We start from the raw sequence: 23956 nt of genomic DNA, 5'->3' as shown, positions 1-23956 counted from the left end.
CTACAAAGGGTAGAGGCAATCATAATAAAACCCAAATAGGCCTGTGCAAAGAACTGGGACATCAGGGACCTGTGTTTAATAGGCGTTTGGGAATGACAGTGTTTATTATGTATGCACAGTATGTCAGGGCTATTGAGAAACACTCCTTGTAAATAGAAATACTGTATGATCCAGTAATTCCACTACTGGATATTCACCCCAAAACAATGAAAACACCCGTTTGAAAACCATACGCACCCGTATGTATACTGCCTTATTTACAATAGCGACACTATAGGAGCAACCTAAATGTCCATCGATAGAATGGGTAACGAAGATGTGGTGTGTGTGTGTGTGTGTGTGTGTGTGTGTGTGTGTGTGTACTGGGATATTACTCAACCGTAGAAAATAAGCAATGATTTCTTGCCATTTGTGACAATATGGATGGACGTAGAGGGCATTATACTGAGATGACAAATACCATATGATTTCACATATTATATGTGGAATCTAAAATACAAAATAAACAATAGGAGCACCCAAATACATCAAATAGTTAATAACAAACATAAAGGAACACATAGATAGTAATATAATAATAGTAGGGAATTTTAACACCCCATTTTTATCAATGGGCACATCATCTAAACAGAAAATCAACAAGGAAACAATGGCTTTGAGTGACACACTGGACCAGATGCACTTAAGAGATACACTCAGAACATTCCATCCTAAAACAGAATATACATTCTTTGCAAGTGCAAATGGAACATTCTCCAGAATAGACCACTTATTAGCCCACAAAGCAAACCTGAACAAATTTAAGAACATCAAAATTGTACCATGCATATTTTCTGACCACAATGCTATGAAACTACAAGTCAACTATAAGAAAAAATCTGGAAAGACCACAAATACATGGAGGTTAAATAGTATGCTACTAAACAATGAATGGGTCAACCAAGAAATCAAAAATAAAAAAGTACATGGAAACAAATGAAAATGAAAACCAATGGTCCAAAACGTTTGAGATATAGCAAAAGTGGTTCTAAGAGAGAAGTTTATAACAATGCAAGCCTACTTCAAGAAATAACAAAAATCTCAAATGAACAACCTAACTTTTCACCTAAAGGAGCTACAAAAAGAACAAATGAAGTCCAAAACCAGAAGAATGAAGGAAACAGTAAGGATTAGAGCAGAAATAAATGATAAAGTGGGGAAAAAAAACACAATAGAACAGATCAGTGAAACCAGGATCTGGGTCTTTGGGGAGGGGGGGATCAATAAAATTGATAAACCTCTAGCCATACTTATCAAAAAGAAATGGCTCAAATAAATAAGTCACAAATAAGAACAGAAATAACCAATACCAAAGAATTACATCATAAGAGAATACTATGAAAAACTATATTCCAACAACCTGAATAACCTAGAAGAATGGATAAATTCCTAGAAGTATATAAACTACCAAAATTAGATCAGGAGGAAATAGAAAATTTAAACAGACTGATAATCGGCAAATAAATTGAGTCAGTAATCAAAATACTTCCAACAACCAAAAGTCCAGAGCCAGATGGCTTCACAGGCAAACCCTACTGAACTATTTGTATTATTGGGGGGAGGGGAGCGAGGGGGGGGAGCGAGGGGGGGAGCGAGGGGGGGAGCGAGGGGGGGAGCGAGGGGGGGAGCGAGGGGGGGAGCGAGGGGGGGAGCGAGGGGGGGAGCGAGGGGGGAGCGAGTCTCAAGCATGTTCCATGTTCAGCGTGGAGCCTGACATGGGGCTGGATTCCATAACTTTGTGATCATGACCTGAGCTGAAATTAAGACTCAGATGCTCCCCCCTTTTTATATCTACTTAAAATTTACAGAAGAGTTGGAACCTATTCTTCTTAAACTATCCCAAAAAATAGAAAAGGAAGGAAAACTTCCAAATTCATTCCATTAGGTTAGCATTACCCTGATACCAAAACCAGAAAAGACACCACTAAAAAAGAGAGCTATAGGCTAATATCCCTAATGAACATAGATGCAAAAACTCTCAATAAAATACTAGGAAACCAAATTCAGCAATACATCAAAAAATATTCACCACGTAGGATTTATTCTTGGGTTGCAAGGGTGGTTCAATATTCATAAATTAATCAATGTGATATATCACATCACTAAGAGAAGGGATAAGAACCATATGATTATTTCAACGGTTGCAAAAAAAAAAGCATTTGACAAAGTACAACATCCATTCATGATGAATACCTCAACAAAATAGGTTTAAAGGGAATATACCTTGACATAATAGAAGCTATCTAAAATAAATAAATAAATAAATGCCACCTATGAAAAACCCACAGTTAATATCATCAATGGGGAAAAACTGAGAGCTTTCCCCCTAAAGTCAGGAACAATACCAGGATGTCCGCTTTCACCACTTTTATATGACAAAGTACTAGAAGTCCTAGCCACAGCAATCATACAACAAAAAGAAATAAAAGGCATCCAAATCTGTAATGGAGAGGTAAAACTTTCACTATTTGCAGATGACATGGCACTACATATAGAAAACCCTGAAGATTCCACAAAAACTGCTAGAACTGATACACAAATTCAGTGAAGTCAGAGGATACAAAATTAATCTACAGAAATTTCTACACACCAGTAATGCATTTCTATGCACCAAAAATGAAGCAGCAAAAAGAGAAATTAAGGAAACATTTCCATTTACAATTGCACCCAAAACACTACCTAGCAATAAACTAACCAAAGAGATGAAAGGTATGTATTCTGAAAACTATAAAACAATGATGAAAGAATTTCAAGATGACACAATAAAAAGACATTCCATGTTTATGGATCAGAATAAGTACTCTTAAAATGTCTATGCTATCCAAAGCAATCTACACATTTCATGCAATCCCTATCAAAATACCAACAGCATTTTTCACAAAACAATCCTAAAATTGTATGGAACCACAAAAGACCCTGAATAGTCCAAGCCATCTTGAAAAAGAAAAGCAAAGCCGGAGGCATCGCAGTTTTGAACTTCCAGTTATATTACAAAGCTGTAGTAATCAAAACAGTACAGTACTGGCACAAAAATAAACACATAGATTAATGCACCATAATAGGAAACCCAGAAATAAACCCACAATGACATGGTCAATTAATGCTTGACAAAGCAAGAAAGGGTACCCAATGGGAAAAAGACAGCCTCTTCAACAAATGGTGTTGGGAAAACTGGACAACATACAAAAGAATGAAATTGCACCATTTCCTTACACCATATGCAAAAATAAATTCAAAATGGATGAAAGACCTAAACATGAGACCTGAAACCACAAAAATCCTAGAGGAGAACACAGGCAGTAACTTCTTGGACATTGGCTGTAACAACTTCTTTTCAGATAGGTCTCCTGAGGCAAGAGAAAGAAAAGCAAAAATAAACTCTTTGGACTACATCAAAATAAAATGCTTCTGCATAGTGAAAGAAACCATCAGGAAGACTAAACATCAACCTGTGGAATGGGAGAAGGTATTTGTAAATGATATATCCAAGAAAGGGTTAGTATGAAAATATATAAAGAACTTATAGAACTCAACACCCCCAACACAAATGATCCAATTAAAAACTGGGCAGAAGACATGAACAGACATTTCTCCAAAGAAAATATCCAGATAGCCAAAGATGATGTTCAACATCACTTATCATCAGGGAAATGCAAGATATCACTTCACACCTGTCAGAATGGGTAAAATCAACACACAAGAAATAACAGGTATTGGCATGAATGTGAAAAAAGGGCTACCCTCTTGCACTGTTGGTGGGAATGCAAACTGGTGTAGCCACTCTGGAGAAGAGTATGGAGGTTCCTCAAAAAGTTAAAAATAGAGGTACCCTATGATCCAGCATTCATGCTCCTGGGTTTTTATCCAAAGACTGTAAGAACAGTAGTTCAAAGGGATGTATGCATCCCTATGTTTATAGCAGTATTGTTTAAAATAACCAAGATATGGAAGCAGTCCAAGGGTCCATCAACTGATAAATGGATAAAGATGTGGCATATATACACAATGGGATATTATTCAGCCATAAAAAAGAATGAAATCTTGCCATTTGCAATGACATGGATGGAGCCAGAGAGTATAATGTTAAACAAAATAAGTCAAAGACAGATACCATATGTGGAATTTAAGAAACAAAACAAGCAAAGGGGAAGAAATAGCAGAGAAACAAAGCAAGAAATAGACTCTTAAGGGGTGCCTGGGTGGCTCAGTTAGTCAAACGTCTGACTTCTACTCAGGTCATGTTCTTGCAGTCTGTGAGTTTGAGCTCGCATTGGGCTCTGTGCTGACAGCTCAGAGCCTCGAGCCGGCTTCAGATTCTGTGTCTCCCTCTTTCTCTCTCTGCCCCTTCCCCGCTTGCATTCTCTCTCTCTCAAAAAATAAATAAACATTAAAGCAATAAAAAAAAAACCAGACTCTTAATTATAGAGAACAATCTGATTGTTACCAGAGGGTAGGTGAGTGGGGAGACAGGTTAAATAAGTGATGGGAATTAAAGAGTGCACTTTTCATGATGAGCATCAGGTAGTGTATTTAACTGTTGAATCACTATATTGTACACCTGAAACTAATATTACACTGTATGCTAACCGGAGTTAAAGTAAAAACTTAAAAAAAAAACAAAAAAAAAAACCAAAACCCAGACTCTTAAATATGGAGAACTGGTGAGGGGATAGGTGTAATAAAGGGGATTAAGAAGTACAAACTTCTGGTTATAAAGTCATAAAAATGAAGAGTACAGTATAGGGAGTAAACTCAAGTCAGCAATATTGTAATTACATTGCATTGTAACAGATGGTGGCTACATTTATCCTGGTGAACACCAAGTAATGTATACAATCGTCCAGTATGTTGTGCACCTGAAACTAATGTAACATTGTGTGCTGTACTTCAGTTAAATAACACTCCTTGTTCAATCCTTCTCTAAGCTGTGGTTGGCTTAGATATCAGCAGACCTCCCTTTGGTGCTATGGAAGGATACATGAGATAATGTGTTTGAAATTATAAGTTCCAGTAGTGCTGGATTCACATCTAGCTCTCCTTCTCTTCCACACATAAGGAAGACAGGCCTCCTTGCAACTAGACAGAGCCATGTGCCTAGTTCTGGGCCACCTGCAGGCAGAGGTGGTAGTCATCCCACACACCCCTCTGTCTTTTCCTGGGCATGCGGTCCTGCCCAAGGCTTTGTGTTTTTAGGGACAGAGCTCCAAGATTAAAACCACCCGATTCCGGATTGCAACAGGAGGAAAGCTTCCTTAAAGAAGCAATTGCATCACCCCAAATCCCTTGTTGCATTAAGCCACTGAATTTGGTTTGTTACTCTAAGATAACATAGCTTATGCCAATTCAAAAGGCAATGAGAAAATGCTACACATATTTTCACACTTTTTCCATCACCAATAGTTAATACATGGTATTCCACTCATGTGTTTAGTGAAGTAGCCCAGGCACATTAGTCTCTCATTTTCTTGATAATTTTGTTTTTGGCTGGAAGGCTTCATCCCAACCCTCCCCCTGACCTTGGAGGAATTACATTAGCCCAAACTCTTCAGTTGAGAACTATCCCTATCCTGTTGAAAAATGTTTATACTTTACTAATGGTGAGAAAAGAGTACCAGCTGCTCTGTAAACAGAATAGGATCTCCAGATAGATCATTGGTTGATAAAATCTAGGGAAATACATAAGCCAATAATTAACTACTTTGTCTATTTTTATTATTTCTTGGTTGGTGCTCCCCGCCCCCCAGTAGACGAGGTAGCATAGTATGAATTATCTAGATCATGGAAAGTGAAACTTGTTTCCTGGGGAAAGTTTGACTAGGATGAGCGGTGTGATTGAATGTAATTACAAGTCCTGGATTACTGTCACACTCCACTGGACACTGTTTCTATCATGTTTTGCAGAAATGGAGCCTTTTGTGCTCAAGGAACACACTTAACTGTGCAGCGTGGCAAGCCCCAATCAAGTCCTGTGCCTCAGTTTCCTCATGGTACAATGGGGCTATCACATCTTTACCAGGCCTTTGGAAAAGATATGCTTTGTACTCAATAGTTACACTTTATTGTGGGTAAATATAGTTTCCAAAGAACACACACAAAGAATACAAACTTCAAAAGAACCCAGGATCAGCGACAGGCTGTAATAAAGGTTCTGATTGATGAAACACCACATAAAATGCTCAGAGGTTGGCAAACTACCTCCCTGGGACCAGATGTGGCCTCCTGTTTATTTCTGTAAATAAAGTTTCATTAAAACACAGTCAAGCTCATTCATCTTACATAATGTTTATGGCTGTTTTCACAGTACAACAGCGGAGTTGAGTAGCTGTGGCCCACGAAGGCCATGAATCTGTGTTTCTGGCAAGTGCCACCCAGCTGATGCTGATGTTGCTTTCCTGGAGACCACAGCTGAGAACCATAAGACTAGGGATTACAGTTGGCAAGACATGTTGATGAGACAAATTCCAATGGAAATGCTACAGAATGGGCACCAGCTGTGCATGGAGCTGTTCTCCAACTTCCAGAACAGGGCTAGGGGAGATAGGCACTTCAGAGACTTTTCTCTAGGACTCTGCCTCAGTTTAAAAACAAACAGGGACCCCTGGGTGGCTCAGTCGGCTGAGTGTCCAACTTCAGCTCAGGTCATAATATTGAGGTTTGTGAGTTCAAGCCCTGCGTGGGCCTCTGTGCTGACAGCTCAGAGCCTGGAGCCTGCTTCGGATTCTCTGTCTCCCTCTTTCTCTGCCCCTCCCCTACTCATGCTCTGTCTCTCCCTCTCTCTCAAAAGTAAACATTAAAAAAAATTTAAAACCAAACAAAAAAAAGTGAGCGGGGAGCCTAGGTGGCTCAGTAGGTTGAGCGCTGGACTATCGATTTTGGCCCAGGTCATGATCTCACAGTTGTGAGATTGAGCCCCATGTTGGGCTCTGTGCTGACAGTGCAGAGTCTTCATGAGATTCTCGCTCTCTCCCCCTCGCTCTCTCAAAATAAATAAACTTAAAAAAAAAAAAGTGGATATCCCAGGGCTACACAGAACCAAGCTACTAATGCTGTAGTCATTAATTCGTGCTGCACACATACTTGGTGAACTCAGTAAATAGTTGGTATAAAAGAACCCCTCCCCTTGTAGGGGTATGGGAATCCTATAAACCTATAGCACCCAAGGCCAAACATTCCTTAAGTACAGTCAGCAGGTACTAACATGCAGCTATATAACTGATAAATTCTAGATGAACATTAATCTGGTATTACTTCTTCTTGATGGCTGCCCACTACTTGAGCTCTGGGAACTGGTCTCTTGGAGATAAAGCCAAGCAGTGATAGGCAGGCTTTTCTGTTTGTTTTGTTTTTACTTACCCACCTGTCCCCCTATATCTGCTGCTTTGGGACATCAGTTAACTTGTGTAGAGATTGTTACAACAGAAGCCACTTGGCATAAAAGGGGAAATATGGTAGGTGGAAGAGTCACACCCAGGTAGGGAATGGAACGGAGATTGCCCACAGGCCTTGTTAAAATATTCTGCTGCAGGGGCTCCTGGGTGGCTCAGTCAGTTGTCTGGATTTCAGCTCAGGTCATGAGCTCACAGTTGTGAGATCGAGACCCGTGTTGGGCTCCATGCTGACAATATCAAGCCTGAGATATTTTCTCTCTCTCTCTCTCTCTCTCTCTCTCTCTCTCTCTCTCTCAATAAAAGCTCAAAAAAATTCGGGGGGGCGGGGCTGGGTGGCTCAGTTGGTTAGCATCTGACTTCAGCTCATGTTATGATCTCTTGGTTCGTAAGTTCAAACCCCATATTGGGCTCTCTGCTGCCAGCACAGAGCCCACTTTGGATCCTCTTTCTCCCTCTCTCTCTCCCTGCCCCTTCTCTGCTCTCTCTCTCTCAAAAATAAATAAACATTAACAAAATTCTGCAAAGAAGAAAAGCCAGAGTCTTCTTACCTGTGAGGCTTCAGAATAGGAAGATCCTGCTGTTGTTGCTTAGTCTGGAAAATTCTCTTCACACCGGCACACAGCCAGGAGGATTAGGGTGAAAGAGGAGGTTTCTGATCCCACTGTCCTGTATCCATCAGACCTACTGTTTCAGGCTGGGCTTCGGTTCTTTGGAAGAAAGCTCTTCAGGGACAGCCAAAGAAGGCTAGAATTCACGGAGGACTCCTCTTCCTCCACCCTCCAGACACTGCTCTACTTTTCACTCCTACAACGTGGGGCTCTTCAGGCTTAGAGCAAACAGCTGTTCTGTAGGCTCTGTGGGGATCACCGATGCAGCACGCCTCTGGTTGAAATTGGCCCAGTCACACTGGTCACATGTGAAACATGATGGCAATCAGGGGGCGGCTGACCAGTTGTCTGAGGACTGACCAATCAGGGAGGAGGTTTTGAAAGTAAAACTCCAGAGCTTTCCTCTTTCAGCCCAGCTGAGAGTACTTCTTGCTTCGGGGTTGTCTCTTTCCCGGGCCTGAGAGGACCTAGAAGGTGGAGATACCAGATAAAGAAGGGAAACTTAGAGGCCTGGATATTAGAGTCTCTGCTTCCTCTTTGTTCTCTCCAGAGGATTTCTGCTTATCCTGCAGAATTCAGGTTAAGACCGTCTTCCTCCTCATCTCTGAGGAGTGTTTCCTGACCTTCCCTTCAGGGCTTGTCTTTTCCCTCTTTGGCTTCTAGAACACACCTCGATCACAGCACTTTTCGCATTGCTCAAATTGCTTGGTTACGTGTCTCTTTTTGCCCCTTAACCGTATGTGCTTTTGTTTTACTTATTTAAAAACACTTAATACATTTTAACTCTTGAGTACTTAACAATACTAACTCAGTGAATCTTCATTCCTTGTTATTTCCAGCTTTATTGAAATGTAATCAAGATATAACATTCTGTAAGTTTAAGGTGTACAACATGATTTGATACACATACTTTGTAAAACAATTACCACAGTAGGGTTAGTTAACATTTCCTTCACTTCACCTGTGTGTATGTGTGTGTGTGTGTGTGTTGAGCACATTTGAGATTTACTGTGTTAGCAACTTTCATGTATATAATACAGTATTATTAACTGTAGTCACGTTGGTACACTTTAGATCCCCAGAACTTCATCTTCTAATGGCAAGATTGTACTCTTTGACCAACATTTTCCCATTTCCTTCACCCCTCAGACTCTGTCAACCACCCTTCTGTTTTTCTATGAGTTCAGCTTTTCTTTTTTCTTGATTCCACAGAAAAATGAGATCATTCAGTATTTTTCTCTGACATTTCACTTAGAATTAACACCTTCAGCATCCATCCATGTTGTTCCCAATAGCAGGGTTCCTTCTTTCTAAGGCTGAATAACATTCCTGGTAAATATATACCACATCTTATTTATCCCTTTATTCATTGTCAGACTCTTAGTTTGTCTCCATGACTTAGCTACTGTGAATACTGTGCAATGAACTGGAAATGCAGATGCCTTTTTGAGTTACTCCTTTTTTTCTTCAGTTAAATATCCAGAAGTGGAATTACAGGATCCTATATTAGTACTGTATTTCATTTCATTTCATTTCATTTCATTTCATTTCATTTCATTTCATTTCATGTTTTGATTTTTATTTTGTTGTATTTTATTTTTAAGGAACCACCATATTATTTTTCGATAGTGACTGCACCAATTTACATTCCCACCAAGAAGAATTGTGCACAAGAACTCCCTTTGCTCCACATCCTTCTCAGCATTTCTTATCATTTGTCTTTTTGATAGTAGCTATTCTAACAGGTGTGAGATGATACTGTGGTTTTGATGTGTGTTTTCCTGATGATGAGTGATGTTGAGCACTTCTTCATGTACCTCTTGGCCATCCATATTCTTCTTTGGAAAAATGTCTATTTGAGTCCTTTGGTGATTTTTAATCAGATTACAAATATTTTTTGTTATTGGGTTGTATGAGTCCCATATATATTTTGAATATTAATCTCCTATAAGATGTGCGGTGTGCAAATATTTTCTCCTGTTCTAACAGATTGCCTTTCCATTTTGTGGGTTGTTTGTTTTGCTTTGCAGACGTTTTTTATTTGATGTAGTCCCATTCATTTATTTTTGCTTTCATTGTGCTTTTGGTGATATATCCAAAGTCGTTGTCAAAACCCATGTGAAGGAACTTTTCCACTATATTTTCTTCTAAGAGTTTTACAGTTTTAAGATTTTACATTCAAGCTTTAATCCATTTCAAGTTAATTTTTGTGAGTGGTGTAACAATGAAGTCTAATTAAATTCTTTTTCATGTGAACATGTTTTCCCAGTACCACTTATTTTTTTTTTCATATTTATTTATTTTTGAGAGAGAGAGAGAGAGAGAGAGAGAGCGCACGAGCGGGGGAGGGACAGAGAGAGGGAGACACACAATCCGAAGGAGGCCCCAGGCTCTGAGCTGTCAGCAACGAACCCATCACAGGGCTGGAACCCACAAACTGTGAGATCATGACCTGAGCTGAAGTTGGACGCCTAACTGAGCCACTCAGGCGCCCTTTCCCAGTACCACTTATTGAAGATACTATCTTTTCTCCATTGAGTATTTCTGGCTCCTCTGTCAACTATTAGTTGAATGTATGATGGAAGATTTATTTCTGAAATCTTGATTCTGTTCATTAGTCTGTGTGTCTGTTTTTATGCCTGTACCATAAAGTTTTATTATTAAAGCTTTGTAATATAGTTTGAAATGAGGAACTATTATACTTCAAGCTTTGTTCTTTCTCAAGATTGCTTTGGCTATTTGGAATCTTTTGTGGTTCCATACAAATTTTAGGATTTTTTTTCTATTTCTGTGAAAAATGTCATTGGAATTTTTAAAAGCTGTTATTTATATTCCAGCTACTCAACATACAGTGTAATATTAGTTTCAAGTGTACAAGGTAGTGATTCAATAGTTCTGTACATCACTCTGTGCTCATCACAAGTGCACTTCTTCATCCCCATCACCTATTTAATCCATCCTCACACCATCCTCCCTTCTGGTAATGTTCTCTATAATTAAGAGTCTGTTTCTTAGTTTTCCTCCCTTTCTCTCTCTTTTTTTCCCCTTTGCTTGTTTGTTTTGTTTCTTAAATTCCACTTATGAATGAAATCATATGGCATTTGTCTTTTTCTGACTGATTTATTTTGCTTAACATGATATTCTCTAGCTCTATCCATGTCCTTGGAAATGGAGAAATTTCATTCTTTTCTTATGGCTGAGTAATAGTTCATTATACACACACACACACACACACACATATATATATATATATATATATATATATATATATGCCACATCTTCTTTATCCATTCTTCAGTTGATGGATATTTGGACTGTTTCCATAATTTGGCTATTATAGATAATGTTGCTTTAAACATCAGGGTGCATGTATCCCTTTGAATTAGTATTTTTGTATTCTTTGGGCAGATACCTAGTAGTGTGATTATTGGATTATAGGGTAGTTCTATTTTTAAGTTTTTGAAGAAACTCTGTGCTGTTTTCCAGAGTGGCTGTACCAGTTTGCATTCCCACCAACAGTGCATGAGTGTTCCTTTTTCTCCATGTCCTTACCAAAACCTGTTATTTCTTGTGTTATTGGTTTTAGCCATTCTGACAAGTATGAGATGATATCTTATTTGTGGTTTTCATTTGCCTGATGATAATTGATGTCAAACATCTTTTCATGTGTCTGTTGGTCATCTGGATATCTTCTTTGGAAAAACGTCTGTTCATGTCTTCTGCCCATTTTTAAATTGAATTACTCATTGTTTGCATGTTGAGTTTTATAAGTTCTTTATACATTTTGGATACTAGCCCTTTATCAGATATGTCATTTGTAAATATCTTCTCCCATTCCATAGGTTGACTTTTAGTTTTGTTGATTGTTTCCTTCACTGTGCAGAAGGTTTTTATTTTTATGTAGTCCTAAGAGTTTATTTATTATTTTGTTTCCCTTGCCTCAGGAGACATATCTGGAAGGAAGTTACTATGGCTGATGTCAAAGAAGTTACTGCCTCTAAATTCTGCTCTAGGATTTCTATGGCTTCAGTTCTCATGTTCAGGGCTTTCATTCATTTTGAATTTATTTTTGTGTTGGGTGTAAGGAAGTGGTCCAGTTTCATTCTTTTACGTGTTGCTGTCCAGTATCCCAACACCATTTGTTGAAAAGACTGTTTCCCATTGGATAGTCTTTCTTGCTTTGTTGAAGATTAATTGACTGGGGCACCTGGGTGGCTCAGTTAGTTGGGCATCTGACTTCGGCTGAGGTCATGATCTCATGGTTTGTGGGTTCAAGCCCCATGTCGGGCTCTGTGTTGACAGCTCAGAGCCTGGAGCCTGCTTCGGATTCTGTGTCTCCCTCTCTCTGCCCCTCCCCCGCTCATGCTCTGTGTCTCTCTGTCTCAAAAAAAAAAAATTAGTTGACCATATCATTATGGGTTTATTTCTGGATTTCCTATTATGTTCCTTTGATCTATGTGTTTATTTTTGTGCCATTACCATATTTTTTGATTCTTATAGCTTTGTAATATAACTTGAAGTTCAGAACTGTGATGCCTCCAGCTTTGCTTTTCTTTTTCAAGATGGTTTTGGCTATTCAGGGTCTTTTGCAGTTCCATGAAAATTTTAGGATTGCTTGTTCTAGTTCGGTGAAAAATGCTAGTGGTATTTTGATAGGGAGTGCATGAAATGTGTAGATCACTTTGTGTAGCATAGACATTTTGACAATATTTGTTCTTCCAATCCATGAACATGGAATGTCTTTTTATTTCCTTGTGTCATGTTGAAATTTATCAGTGTTTTACAGTTTTCAGAACACAGGTCTTTCATCTCTGATTAGGTTTATTCCTAGGTATCTTATTGTTTTTGTTGTAATTGTAAATGGGATTGATTCCTTAATTTCTCTTTATGCTGCTTCATTACTGGTGTATAGAAATGCAACAGATTTCTGTATGTTGATTTTATATCCTACGACTTTACTTAGTTCATGTTTCAGTTCTGTAATCTTTTTTGTGCAGTCTTTGTGTTTTTCTATATATAGTGTCATATCATCTGTAAATAGTGAGAGTTTTACTTTTTCCTTACTGATTTGAATGTCTTCTATTTCTTTTTATTGTGTGATTATTGTGGCTAGGATTTCCAGTACTATGTTGAATAAAAGTGGTGAGAGTGGATATCCTTGTCTTGTTCCTGATGTTAGTTAGGGTAAAATTCTCAGTTTTTCTCCACTCAAAATGATATTAGCTGTGAGTGCCATTGTAATTTTGATAGAGAGTGCATTAAATCTGTAGAAGACTTTGGGTAGACTTTGAGTGTGGACATTCTGCTAACTTTGGCCTTAGCTTGTTCTTCTTTTAATACTTTTTGAGGTGTAAAATTTGGTTGTTTATTTGAGCTCTTTTTTTTTTTCTTAATGTAGGCATTTATCACTATAAACTTTGCTCTTAGAAATGCTTTTGCTGTATCTCATAGATTTTGGTATATTGTATTTTCATTTTTATGTGTTTCAAGATATTTTTTTAATTTCTCTTTGATTTCTTCTTTGACTCATTGGTTGTTTCAGAGTGTGTTGTTTAATTTCCACATATTTGTGAATTTTTCAACGTTCCTCTTGTTATTGATTTCTAGTTTCATACCATTGTGGTCAGAAAAGATGCTAAGACTTAAGTCTTCTTAAATTTGCTGTGATTTGTTTTATGACCTAACATAGGATTTAGTCTGGAAATGTTCTGGGCACACTTGAGAAGACTGTGTTCTGCTGCTGTTATATGGAATGTTCTGTGTATATCTATTACGTTCATTCAGTTAAAGTCTAAAGTATATTTCAAATCCAATGTTTCCTTTGTTGATTTTCTGTCTGGTGATCTATCCATTATTTAACTTGGGGTACTGATATCTCTTACTATTATTGGACTATTGTCTTTTTCTCCCTTTAGATCTCTTAGTATTTGTTTAATATGATATTGGGTGCATGTATACTTACAATTATTGTATCTGCTTGATGAATTGACTCCTTTATCATTATATAATCATCATCTGTGTGTTTTTTTAATGACTTTTGATTTAAAGGCTATTTTGTCTAGTATAAGTGTAGCTCCCCCTACTTTGTTTTGGTTTCCATTTTCATGGAATATCTTTTTCCCATCCCTTCATTTTGAGCCTATGTGTCTCTTCAAAGCTGAAATGAATCTCTTGCAGGCATTATATAGTCGGGTCCTATTTTTTCTTCCCCATTCAGCCTACTCTCTGCCTTTTGATTGGAGAGTTTAATCCATTTAAATTTGAAGTAATTATTGATAAGTAAGAACATACTAATGCCATTTTATTCATTGTTTTCTGGCTGTTTTGTAGTACCTTTGTGAACTTTTGTGAATCAGTGGTTTTCCATAGTGGTGTTCTTTGATTTCCCTCTCTCTGTCTTTTGTGTATCAATAGATTTTTGCTTTGTGATTCCAATGAGAATTACATAAATAATCTCATAAATAGAAGAGTCTATTTTAAGGGGTGCCTGGGTGGTTCATTTGGTTAAGTGTCTAACTCAGGTCATGATCTCACAGTTCATGGATTTGAGCCCCACATCGGACTCTGTGCTGACAGCTCAGAGCCTGGAGCCTGCTTCAGATTCTGTATCTCCCCCTCTCTGCCTCTGCCTCTGCTTGTGCTCTGTATATATCTCTCAACAATAAATAAATATTTAAAAAAGTTTAAGTCTATTTTAAGCTGACAATTACATACAAAAGCTCTACCTTTTTACTCCTTACATTTTGTTTTTTAATGTCATATTTTTCCTCTTTTAAAATTATGTATCCAGTAACAAATTATTAGTAGCTTTAGTTGTTTTTAATACCTTTGTCCTTTAACCTTTACATGATAGTTAAGTGATTAATGCCCCAGCATATTACAGTTTAGAGTATTCTGAGTTGATTATATTGTTTTATATTGTCATATGTTTACATTTACATTTACTATTTAGTGTCCTTTCATTTTAGCTGGGAAATGAAACACTTCCAGCATTTCTCATGAGGCAGGTCTAGTGGAGGTAAACTCCTCCAGCTTTTTGTTGTTTGAATAGTCTTTTTGTCTCCATTTCTGAAGGACAGCCTTCCTGGTTAAAATATTCTCGTTTGGTACTTTTTTGTTTTAGCACTTTAACTATATCATTTTATTTCCTCCTGGACTGTAAGATTTCTGCTGAGAAATCTGTTAATAACTTTATGTAGTTTCCTTTGTCTGTGAGAAGTTCTTTTTTCTCTCACTGTTTTCAAAACTCTTTGTCTTTGATTTTAGACAGTTTATTATAATGTGTCTTGGAGAACATTGTTTTGAGTTAAAATTATGGCGGTATATATAAGTTATCTGGATGAATTTCGATGTCCAAATCTCTCTTCAGAGTTCGGAAATTCTAAGTTATTTATTATGTCTTTAAATATTCTTTGTTCCCCTTTCTACCTCACTTTTCCTGAGACTCTACTAATGGGTAGATTGTTTCTCTCCATAGTAATCCACAGGTCACAGAGGCTTTCTTTATTCTTTTTCATTTAGTGTTTCTTCTGACTTCATAATTTCGAATGACTTGTCTTCTATTCCACAGAGTCTTTCTTCCATATCAGTCTGCTGTCAATACGTTCTGTTGCATTTTTCACTCCATTCATTGTATCTTCAGCTGCAGAATTTGTGTTTCGTTCTTTTTAAAAATGATTTCTACATTTCTGTAAATTTATCATTTTGTCCTTGTTTTGTTTTCCTGACTTCACTAAATTTTCTTTTTGGGTTTGCTTGTGGCTCATTGATCTTCCTTAAAATAGGTATTTTGAATTCCTCATCAGGCCAGTCATAGATCTACATTTCTTTAGGGACAGTACTAGAGAATTATTGTGTTCCTATGGTGGTGCCTTTTGTTTCCTTGATTTTTCAGTTTCCTTGCAGTTTTACATTGCTATCTTTGCTTTTAAAGAAGCAGTTACCTCCTCCAGTCTTTACTGACTGGCGTTGGAAGAGAAATACCTTCTTTCAGTTCTATTAGGAATTCTGAGGCTTTTTCAGATCTTTTCTGTGGATACACCTACTCCACATTTCTTGTTCCCTTTGAAGGATAATTCTTTTTCTTTTTTAATTTTAAAAAAAAATTTTTTTTTTTTTTTTTGAGAAAGAGAAAGAGACACAGAGTGTGGAGTACAAGCAGAGGAGGGGCAGAGAGAGATGGGGACAAAGAATCCAAAGCAGGCTCCAGGCTCTGAGCTGTCAACACAGAGCCCAACACAGGGCTCAAACTTATGAGCTGTGAGATCATGACCTCAGTCGAAGTTAGACGCTTAACTGCTTAACTGACTGAGCCACCCAGGTGCACTGAGGGGCAATTCTTACCAATTACTTTAAATTTTTTTAAATGTCTTTATTTATTTTTGAGACAGAGAGAGACAGAGCATGAGCAGGGGAGGGGCAGAGAGAGAGGTAGACACAGAATCCAAAGCAGGCTCCAGGCTCTGGGCTGTCAGCACAGAGCCCGACACAGGGCTCGAACTCACTAACTGTGAGATCATGACCTGGGCTGAAGTCGGATGCTTAAACAACTGAACCACCCAGGTGCCCCATCTTACCAATTACTTTAAATTTAAGATTGTGTGCCTGCAAGGGAAGGCTGATTGTTGACAGCCTCCCTTTGCTTGCTTTCCTTAGGGGGATGCTATATTCTCAGGTCTGTGTGATTTTTCTCAGTCCTGTAGAGTCAGGCTGGCTTTTTGCACATGCTCACTAGCCACCTGCAAAGGCTCCCTCTTACCACCATTGGTAAGGCAGGACACACTGAAATAGGGTGGGGGGTTGTGGGTGAGGTGTTCAAAATGTTGGGGATGACTGTGGGCCAGCTGGAGGGATCCACAGGTGAAGCTTCCCAAGGAGTCACTGATGGTTCGTGGGATCTGCATCCACTTGATATGTTTCATTCTGAGTCCTGGCTGCTGTCCTCTCAGCCACTCATTGTCCCCCAGTTACGCAGCTCACAACTCAGTGTTCTGATGGGGTGAGAGACAAAGGGACCTCTTTAGCAATGTCTCACAGAGCGAGGGAAGCTGGGCACTTATTTATGATGTATATGCTCTTGCTTTTTCCTGTGGGAGGTATCACAGGCCAAGAAGTTCTCTCTTAGCACTGTGCTGTGCTACCTGGTGGCAGGGGAAACACGGAGAAAGTGAAACCGTACCTCTTATCCTCATCAGTGTATCTAATCTTGGGTTGTTTTTGTTCTAACAGTGTGCTGGAACTTCTCAGATGAACTCCCAAACATCCACAAAGGCCATTTTGTCCGTGAGTGATGGGTGAAATCAGTGTTCTTTGTGGGGAAGATTGTAGGACACTTTATTTTGCCATGTTGACGATGTCACTTTCCTCATCTACTCTTCATAACGATACTATGAGGTAGGTATTTTTGTTATGCCCATTTTTTGGAGAAGAAACCTGAATCACAAAGAGGTTGTATAATTGCCCATACTACACTTCTCATAAATAGTGGAGCTGGTATTCACAATTAGGCAGTTTGGCTCCAAGGTCTTAACCACTGTACTATGTCACTTCCCCTTAAGGGCAGCTTTTATGTTTATCCTTCTTTTATTTCTAATTTCTAACACTGGGCCTGACACAAGGCAAAACATTAACACCAGTTTTTGAAAGGAAGGGTATAGGGTTTATCTGTTAGGAAGGGAGAGGAATGAATAACTTTTTTCAGAGCCAATACATATATATTCCATTTAATTGATCTATGTTGTACTAATTTATTACATTATTTCTCTTTGAACTTATTTCTCTAGTGAAAAGATGTATGTGTATGTGTGTGTATATAAAAGGTTCTTTGTAGTTTACCATTAAAAAGTTCCATTATTGTTCTGAGTACTCTTGTATACTTCCATTCAAAAGGTGTGAGGGCAGAAACTGTCCTGCACGCTCTTCAGGAATGAGGGTTGGTGTCCTTTAATGCAAACCCTCCATGCTAAGGAGCCTCTACTCTCACTCTCTTGAATTAAGTATGTTTCACAATGAGGATAATTAATTCCTCTGTAACCTCTCTGCCAATTATTTTGTGTTTCAGCAAATAATTTCTATCCACAATTACTGACCAAAGAAATGTGTAACTTAAGGGCCTGAGCCTATCTTAAAGAAACATAGGCAGACGATCCAGCTGGATCTTAAAGGCTGGCAATGTCATTCTCCACATCTAGCAATGCCAACCACCAGCCCACCTCTGAAGCGTCTTATATATTTTTTAATGTATTTATTTATTTTGAGAGAGAGAGAGAGAGCAGGAAAGGATCATAGGGAGATGAAGAGAGAGAGACTGAGAGAGAGAGAGAGAGAGAGAGAGAGAGAATCCCAAGCAGGGTCTGTGCTAGCAGCACAGAACCTGATGTGGGGCTTGAACTCATGAACAGTGAGATCATGACCTGAGCTGAAATCCAGTCAGATATTTAGCTGACTGAGTCACTCAGGTGCCCCTGAAATGTTATATTTCATAAGCAGCTCTTCACCCAGAAGATATCAGAGGGCTTCTTCATCCCTCTGAACAAAGAAAAGGACCATGAGCAAAAATATCTGAGGCCAGACCTGGTTGGTTTGACAGATTCAAACACTGCACAGAGTAGAAGAGGCAGGGAGGGAGACTGTACTGACCACCTAGCTGTGTGTGGATTCCCTAGTGCTCCCAGGACTCCACAAGCCTGCTGTCCACCTCCGTGGCTTGTCTGCATTGTAGATAAATGTGGCCTTCATTGGGAGGATGTGCCACTTGAACTCTTGAGAAAAGAACGATGCATTAGGGTGTATAGTCCCCAGGGACAGCTTCACACTCTTGCTGAGGACCATGCTTTGGCAGAGTCTAACCTGAGCCGCATGATTACCTCCTCCTGAATGACTCTTAAACTTTCTCCCCATGTGGCTTTTCTTGCCATTGTGGCACTGTGCAGTCCCCCTTAGAAGTACACAACTCTGAATTTCATTTTCTTTCACTCGTATGTAAAATGAGTGAATTATTTTAATTAATCTGCTTATTATTTGTACCGTAGTTTATACAATTAGATAAACCCATCATTCTTTGTAATATATGATAAATTAGTATTTCAGGAACACATCTCCATTGGGATTATCATATAATATCCCTTTACTGTACAGATTTAGTTAACTCTCTAGTTTTCTGAATGCATTCACAGCATTAAATGCTATGTGCTATGCATTGTGCTAAGCTTTTTACATATTTTATCTCACTCCATTGTTGAGATTCAAACTTAGGGAGGGGGTGCCTAGCTTGCTCAGATGGAGCCACATTGAGTGTAGGGATTACTTAAAAATAAAATTTAAAAAAATGATTCAAATTTAGAAATTTCAAGGTTGAAATGGCAACTGGAAGTAAAATTTTGGTGTTAGGTAAATAAGGCATGAATTCCTCTGTGTGGATTTGGAATTGGTAGGCAAATAACAAGTGCCTATTTAGTGCCAGACTTACTGTGTACCTGTAATAATATTGATTATGAAAAGGCAAAAAACTTTCCATTTTTCCATGACTGACTAGGCAGTTGTTTAATAATGTTTATTTAAGCATCAAATATCAGATATTCAAAATATAATGATTTATTCCAACAAAGGGCTTTATTTTTCTCACATAGTGTGAAGTCTGGACATAGTCAGTCCAGGATTAGAAGGGCAGCTCTATGCTGTCATCAGAGACCCAGGCTTCTACAATCTTTCTGCTCCATCATCCTTTGTACATGCTTGTCTCATGGCCACAAGATAGCTGCCATTCTCCAGCCATGTCATTCACATTTGTGGCAGGAAGAAGAGAATGGGTAAGAGGTGAAAGGAACATGCCAGCGGAGTCACCTCCCTTTTAATGGATCTTCTCATCTATTAACATCCTCTAGCTTTCCATTGGCCAGATCTGTGTCACATATTCACCTACAAATACAAAGGCAGCTGAGAAAATTAGTTATGCTTTTCAAGGAACATGTGAGCCTGCCATGCATTTTTGAGTTTTGGTTTACTGTTTCCAGCATATGTAGTCACTCCAGTAACTCTTAGAGAGGAGTCAGGGCTGGTATGGGCATAGACAGACTCATCACTGCCTACGTGGTATGGATTTAGGAACAATTGGAGGACACAGAGGCCAGGTCATACAGCCAGGTAGTTGTAGAGCCAGAAATAGCATCTTTGTGCCTCTCGTGACCTTTCATACTTCATCTGAGAGCTCAAGTCCTATAAACTGACAGCTCACTGAGCATCTGAGGGGGTGGTTCCACTAAAGGACCACTGTTCTTTCTAGAACCCTAAGACCTCCAAGTGGCAAGTAGGACATTTATATCCATGGGGTGCTGGGTAAGAATAGACAAATGGAAAATGTTCAGAGAGTGCTTTTTACTTCCCACCCTCTGGACAAATGCAAAACAAGATCGATCATTCTAGAGACCATGGAGTCATTATCTACCCATATGACAATCATAGATTGGGGTTAGAATATGGGTTAAGAGAAAGTCCTTTTTACTGTAAAGAGATCATTTTAGGACCAAATTTTAGGAATTTTAGGACATTTGACCCAAGTAACAGCCCTTCAAGTCAGCTGGTACAGCTGAGAATGGTAAAGTTGAACAGGTGGGCAAACTGCCCAGGGACACGCAGCGTAGCTGGCCAGAGTCAGAGACAGCTCCTGATGCTGTGTTCTTCCCACTTTACTATGCAAACCTGATAACTGGTACTGGTAACCTTTTTAGTGCAAATAGGAATGGGTCTCTTTTTTTCAAGTATTACAATGTTTATTGATAGATAAAAGTATATAAAATCAGAGCATTAATGCACATGACTTGATAAATTAAGTAGAATTAATTCCAATACTATAATGGAGGACCAATTAAATTTCCCACCATTTGTTTTGTATCCACAAAGACTGCTTCAAGGGCATTAATGATCTCTCGAAACTAATCCTTTTTGTGCCAGTAAACCACGCTTCTTTTGAAAGTCTTGTGCACTTGCTCAGGCTCAAGGACATTAAAATCTAGCACATAAAGCCCAATACTAGAGGTAGAAATACAGGCAATATACTATTATGGCAACAACCATAAAATGAGCTGAAGTATTCTCTCTTCCTTTACTGGGACTCATGTGGGAAATCTGCCCTTTTACCATATTTGCAATTTTCCAGGAGGTGGCGCCAGATAGCTTAGAATCTGTTTCAGAGAGCATTAATCTGCATTCAAAAGGAGGGAGGGGAACAAAACAGGAGACTCTTAAATATAGGGAACAAACTGAGGGTTACTGGAGGGGTTGTGGGAGGGGGGATGGGCTAAATGGGTAAGGGCCTTAAGGAATCTACTCCTGAAATCATTGTTGCACCATGTGCTAACTAACCTGGATGTAAATTATACAAAATAAATAAATTATAGAAAAGAAGAAGAAGAAAAAAAAAAAGAACAGCTCAGGTGCCCTCAGCAGGGACGAATCTCAGCACAGACCTCCTACCACCAGCACCTAAGCTTTGTCCATTCATTAAAGGCCCGTTGTGAGGTTCCGAGACACAGCTCTGTGAGAATCAAGTTGAGTGTGATGGGAGAGGTATTTGGGAAGGGGGCAGACCATTTAAAGGCAAGACTTCCTTCTGAAAATGGAGAGGTTGGGGGCTGAACAGTTGGAAAAAAACAAACAAAAAAAACAACAAAGAGCTTCATTTTGTTAGGATATGGACCCACTGTGACATCTCCCCAGTGATCTCATCCTGTATTATCTAAATATTTAGTCTGTACAAAGGGAGTAGGATGTCTACGGCACAGCTTATGAAAGCCACAGGACAGTGAACAAATATCACCTCCAAGTGAGGCAAAACTAGAAAAAAAAAGAAGTAAAATAAAAAAGCATCCAACTCCAAAACATTTTGGGGTTTTTTTTGTCAAATTACCCTAAGATTTGTCCTCTAAAATGGCTATGAACCAAAATGCAGGTGGGCACATCAGCGTTATCTCCCCTTGCCGCAGCACAAGGCAGGACTGGTGTCAGCCTGACCTGGGCCCTCCCCTGAGCCACTAGGTGATGTCAGCTACCAGCTGTTATTTCTGGAGTCCTTTCCAGTTCAATTTCCACATCCACAAATCAGTGATTTCACCTGGGGCACTGAGTCACTGGGGATTTACCCAGCATCCAAAGGTGTGTTCCTTTCTCAGCTGTTTCTATTTCTCCCTGTCAAATTTTGAAACTGGGTTGGGTGCAAGAAGTTTTTTAGAAGATGTGGTTATAAATGTTATCAAAATGATAGCACCTTGAAGCCATAAGGAGAATTTAGAGATCTTTAAAGCAGTCCATTTCAGAAAGAGGCAAACAGATCATTGTTGCAGTGTCCCCTTTTAAGTTGCAAATATTTGCCTTAGTAAGCACATGTTTATATACATGCATTGATGCTCAGAGCTGTGTTTCCTATGCCCTTGCCACTCAAAGTGTGGTTCATAGACCAGCAGTATCAGTATCACCAGGGAGCTTGTGAGACAAAATACCATGTTAGGTCCACCCCAGGCCTAAGGCATCAAATCTTCATTTTAATAAGATTACCATAGGATTTGTAGGTTCTTCAGAGTCTGAGAAATGCAGACTTATGAGACCTTTTTAAAAGTTAACTCCAATAGGTAATAGTCCGACAGGGTGGGGACCATCACAGAGCTGGGCCCTGCCTCCCAGGGTGGGTGTATCATTATTAATCATGAGGAACTGTGTTTTCTGTTCCATTGTTCCATTGGAGAGGAGAAAAGGGCTAGTTGGTGGGTGTTGGCATGTTTCATTAGATAATAACAAACTGGGGCTACATATCTGTGCCATTTTAGGGCTCAGGGTATAGATTAGTGACTTGCTTATCTTTTGATAAGCAAGTAGTAAGAGCGGAGTGTCCTGGAGGGAGAGGGGGCAGGAAAGGGCAAGAAAACAGTGAGGGCTCATCATGGATAAGTTAATTCAGGCAGCCAAAGACCACCTGGGATCATAAGGCATCTCCTTAAATGAAAGTAGGGTGGGCAGTTCAAGCTGGGAACTTTTCAGGAAAAATCCAGGGATATCAAGGAATTTCTCATAGCCAAGGGGCTTCCAAAGTTGCCTCAGACTGTGCTATGGGGACTCGAGGTACTAAGTGAGACAATATGGCCGGCCGGGTTCCGTGGCAGATGGAGACAGCATGCAACTAAATACGCAGCTCTCACAGTTAAGAGAATTTCCATTAGTTATAGATGGAACTATAGAGAGAGACAGAGCATGAACGGGGGAGGGGCAGAGAGAGAGGGAGACACAGAACCGGAAACAGGCTCCAGGCTCTGAGCCATCAGCCCAGAGCCTGACGCGGGGCTCGAACTCACGGACCGTGAGATCGTGACCTGACTGAAGTCGGACGCTTAACCGACTGCGCCACCCAGGCGCCCCAGTATGGGATTTTTTATGGGACTCAGGACACAAGGCTTGCTGTGTACTCCTCAGGACCATTCCTGTGACTTCCTTTTTCTATGCTCTATGGCTCCCTTTTTTGTTGTTGTTGTTGTTTGTTTGTTTTAAGTTTATTTATTTATTTTGAGAGAGAGAAAGAGAGAGAGAGCATGAGCAGGGGAGGGGCAGAGAGAGAGAGGGAGACAGAGAATCCCAAGCAGTCTCCCCACTGTCAGCGCAGAGCCCAGTTCAGGGCTCGAACTCACGAACCGTGAGATCATGACCCGAGCTGAGGTCAAGAGTTGGACGCTTAACTGACTGAACCACTCGGGCACCTCTCTAGGGCTCCCTTTTAAAAATATTTTTTATTTTTGGGAAAATTGCATGATTATTATAGGGGAAAATACAGCTAATCAAGAGGAAAAAATGTTACTTAAAATCTCACTAATCAGAAATAACCATTACTAACACCGTGGGTGGGTTGATCTGCAGAATTTTTCATGGAAAAGTTATCTTTGG

Source organism: Prionailurus bengalensis, chromosome C1 (assembly GCF_016509475.1).
Source record: "Prionailurus bengalensis isolate Pbe53 chromosome C1, Fcat_Pben_1.1_paternal_pri, whole genome shotgun sequence".
Lineage (NCBI taxonomy): Eukaryota > Metazoa > Chordata > Mammalia > Carnivora > Felidae > Prionailurus > Prionailurus bengalensis.
Note: the sequence above shows the minus strand (reverse complement) of the source record.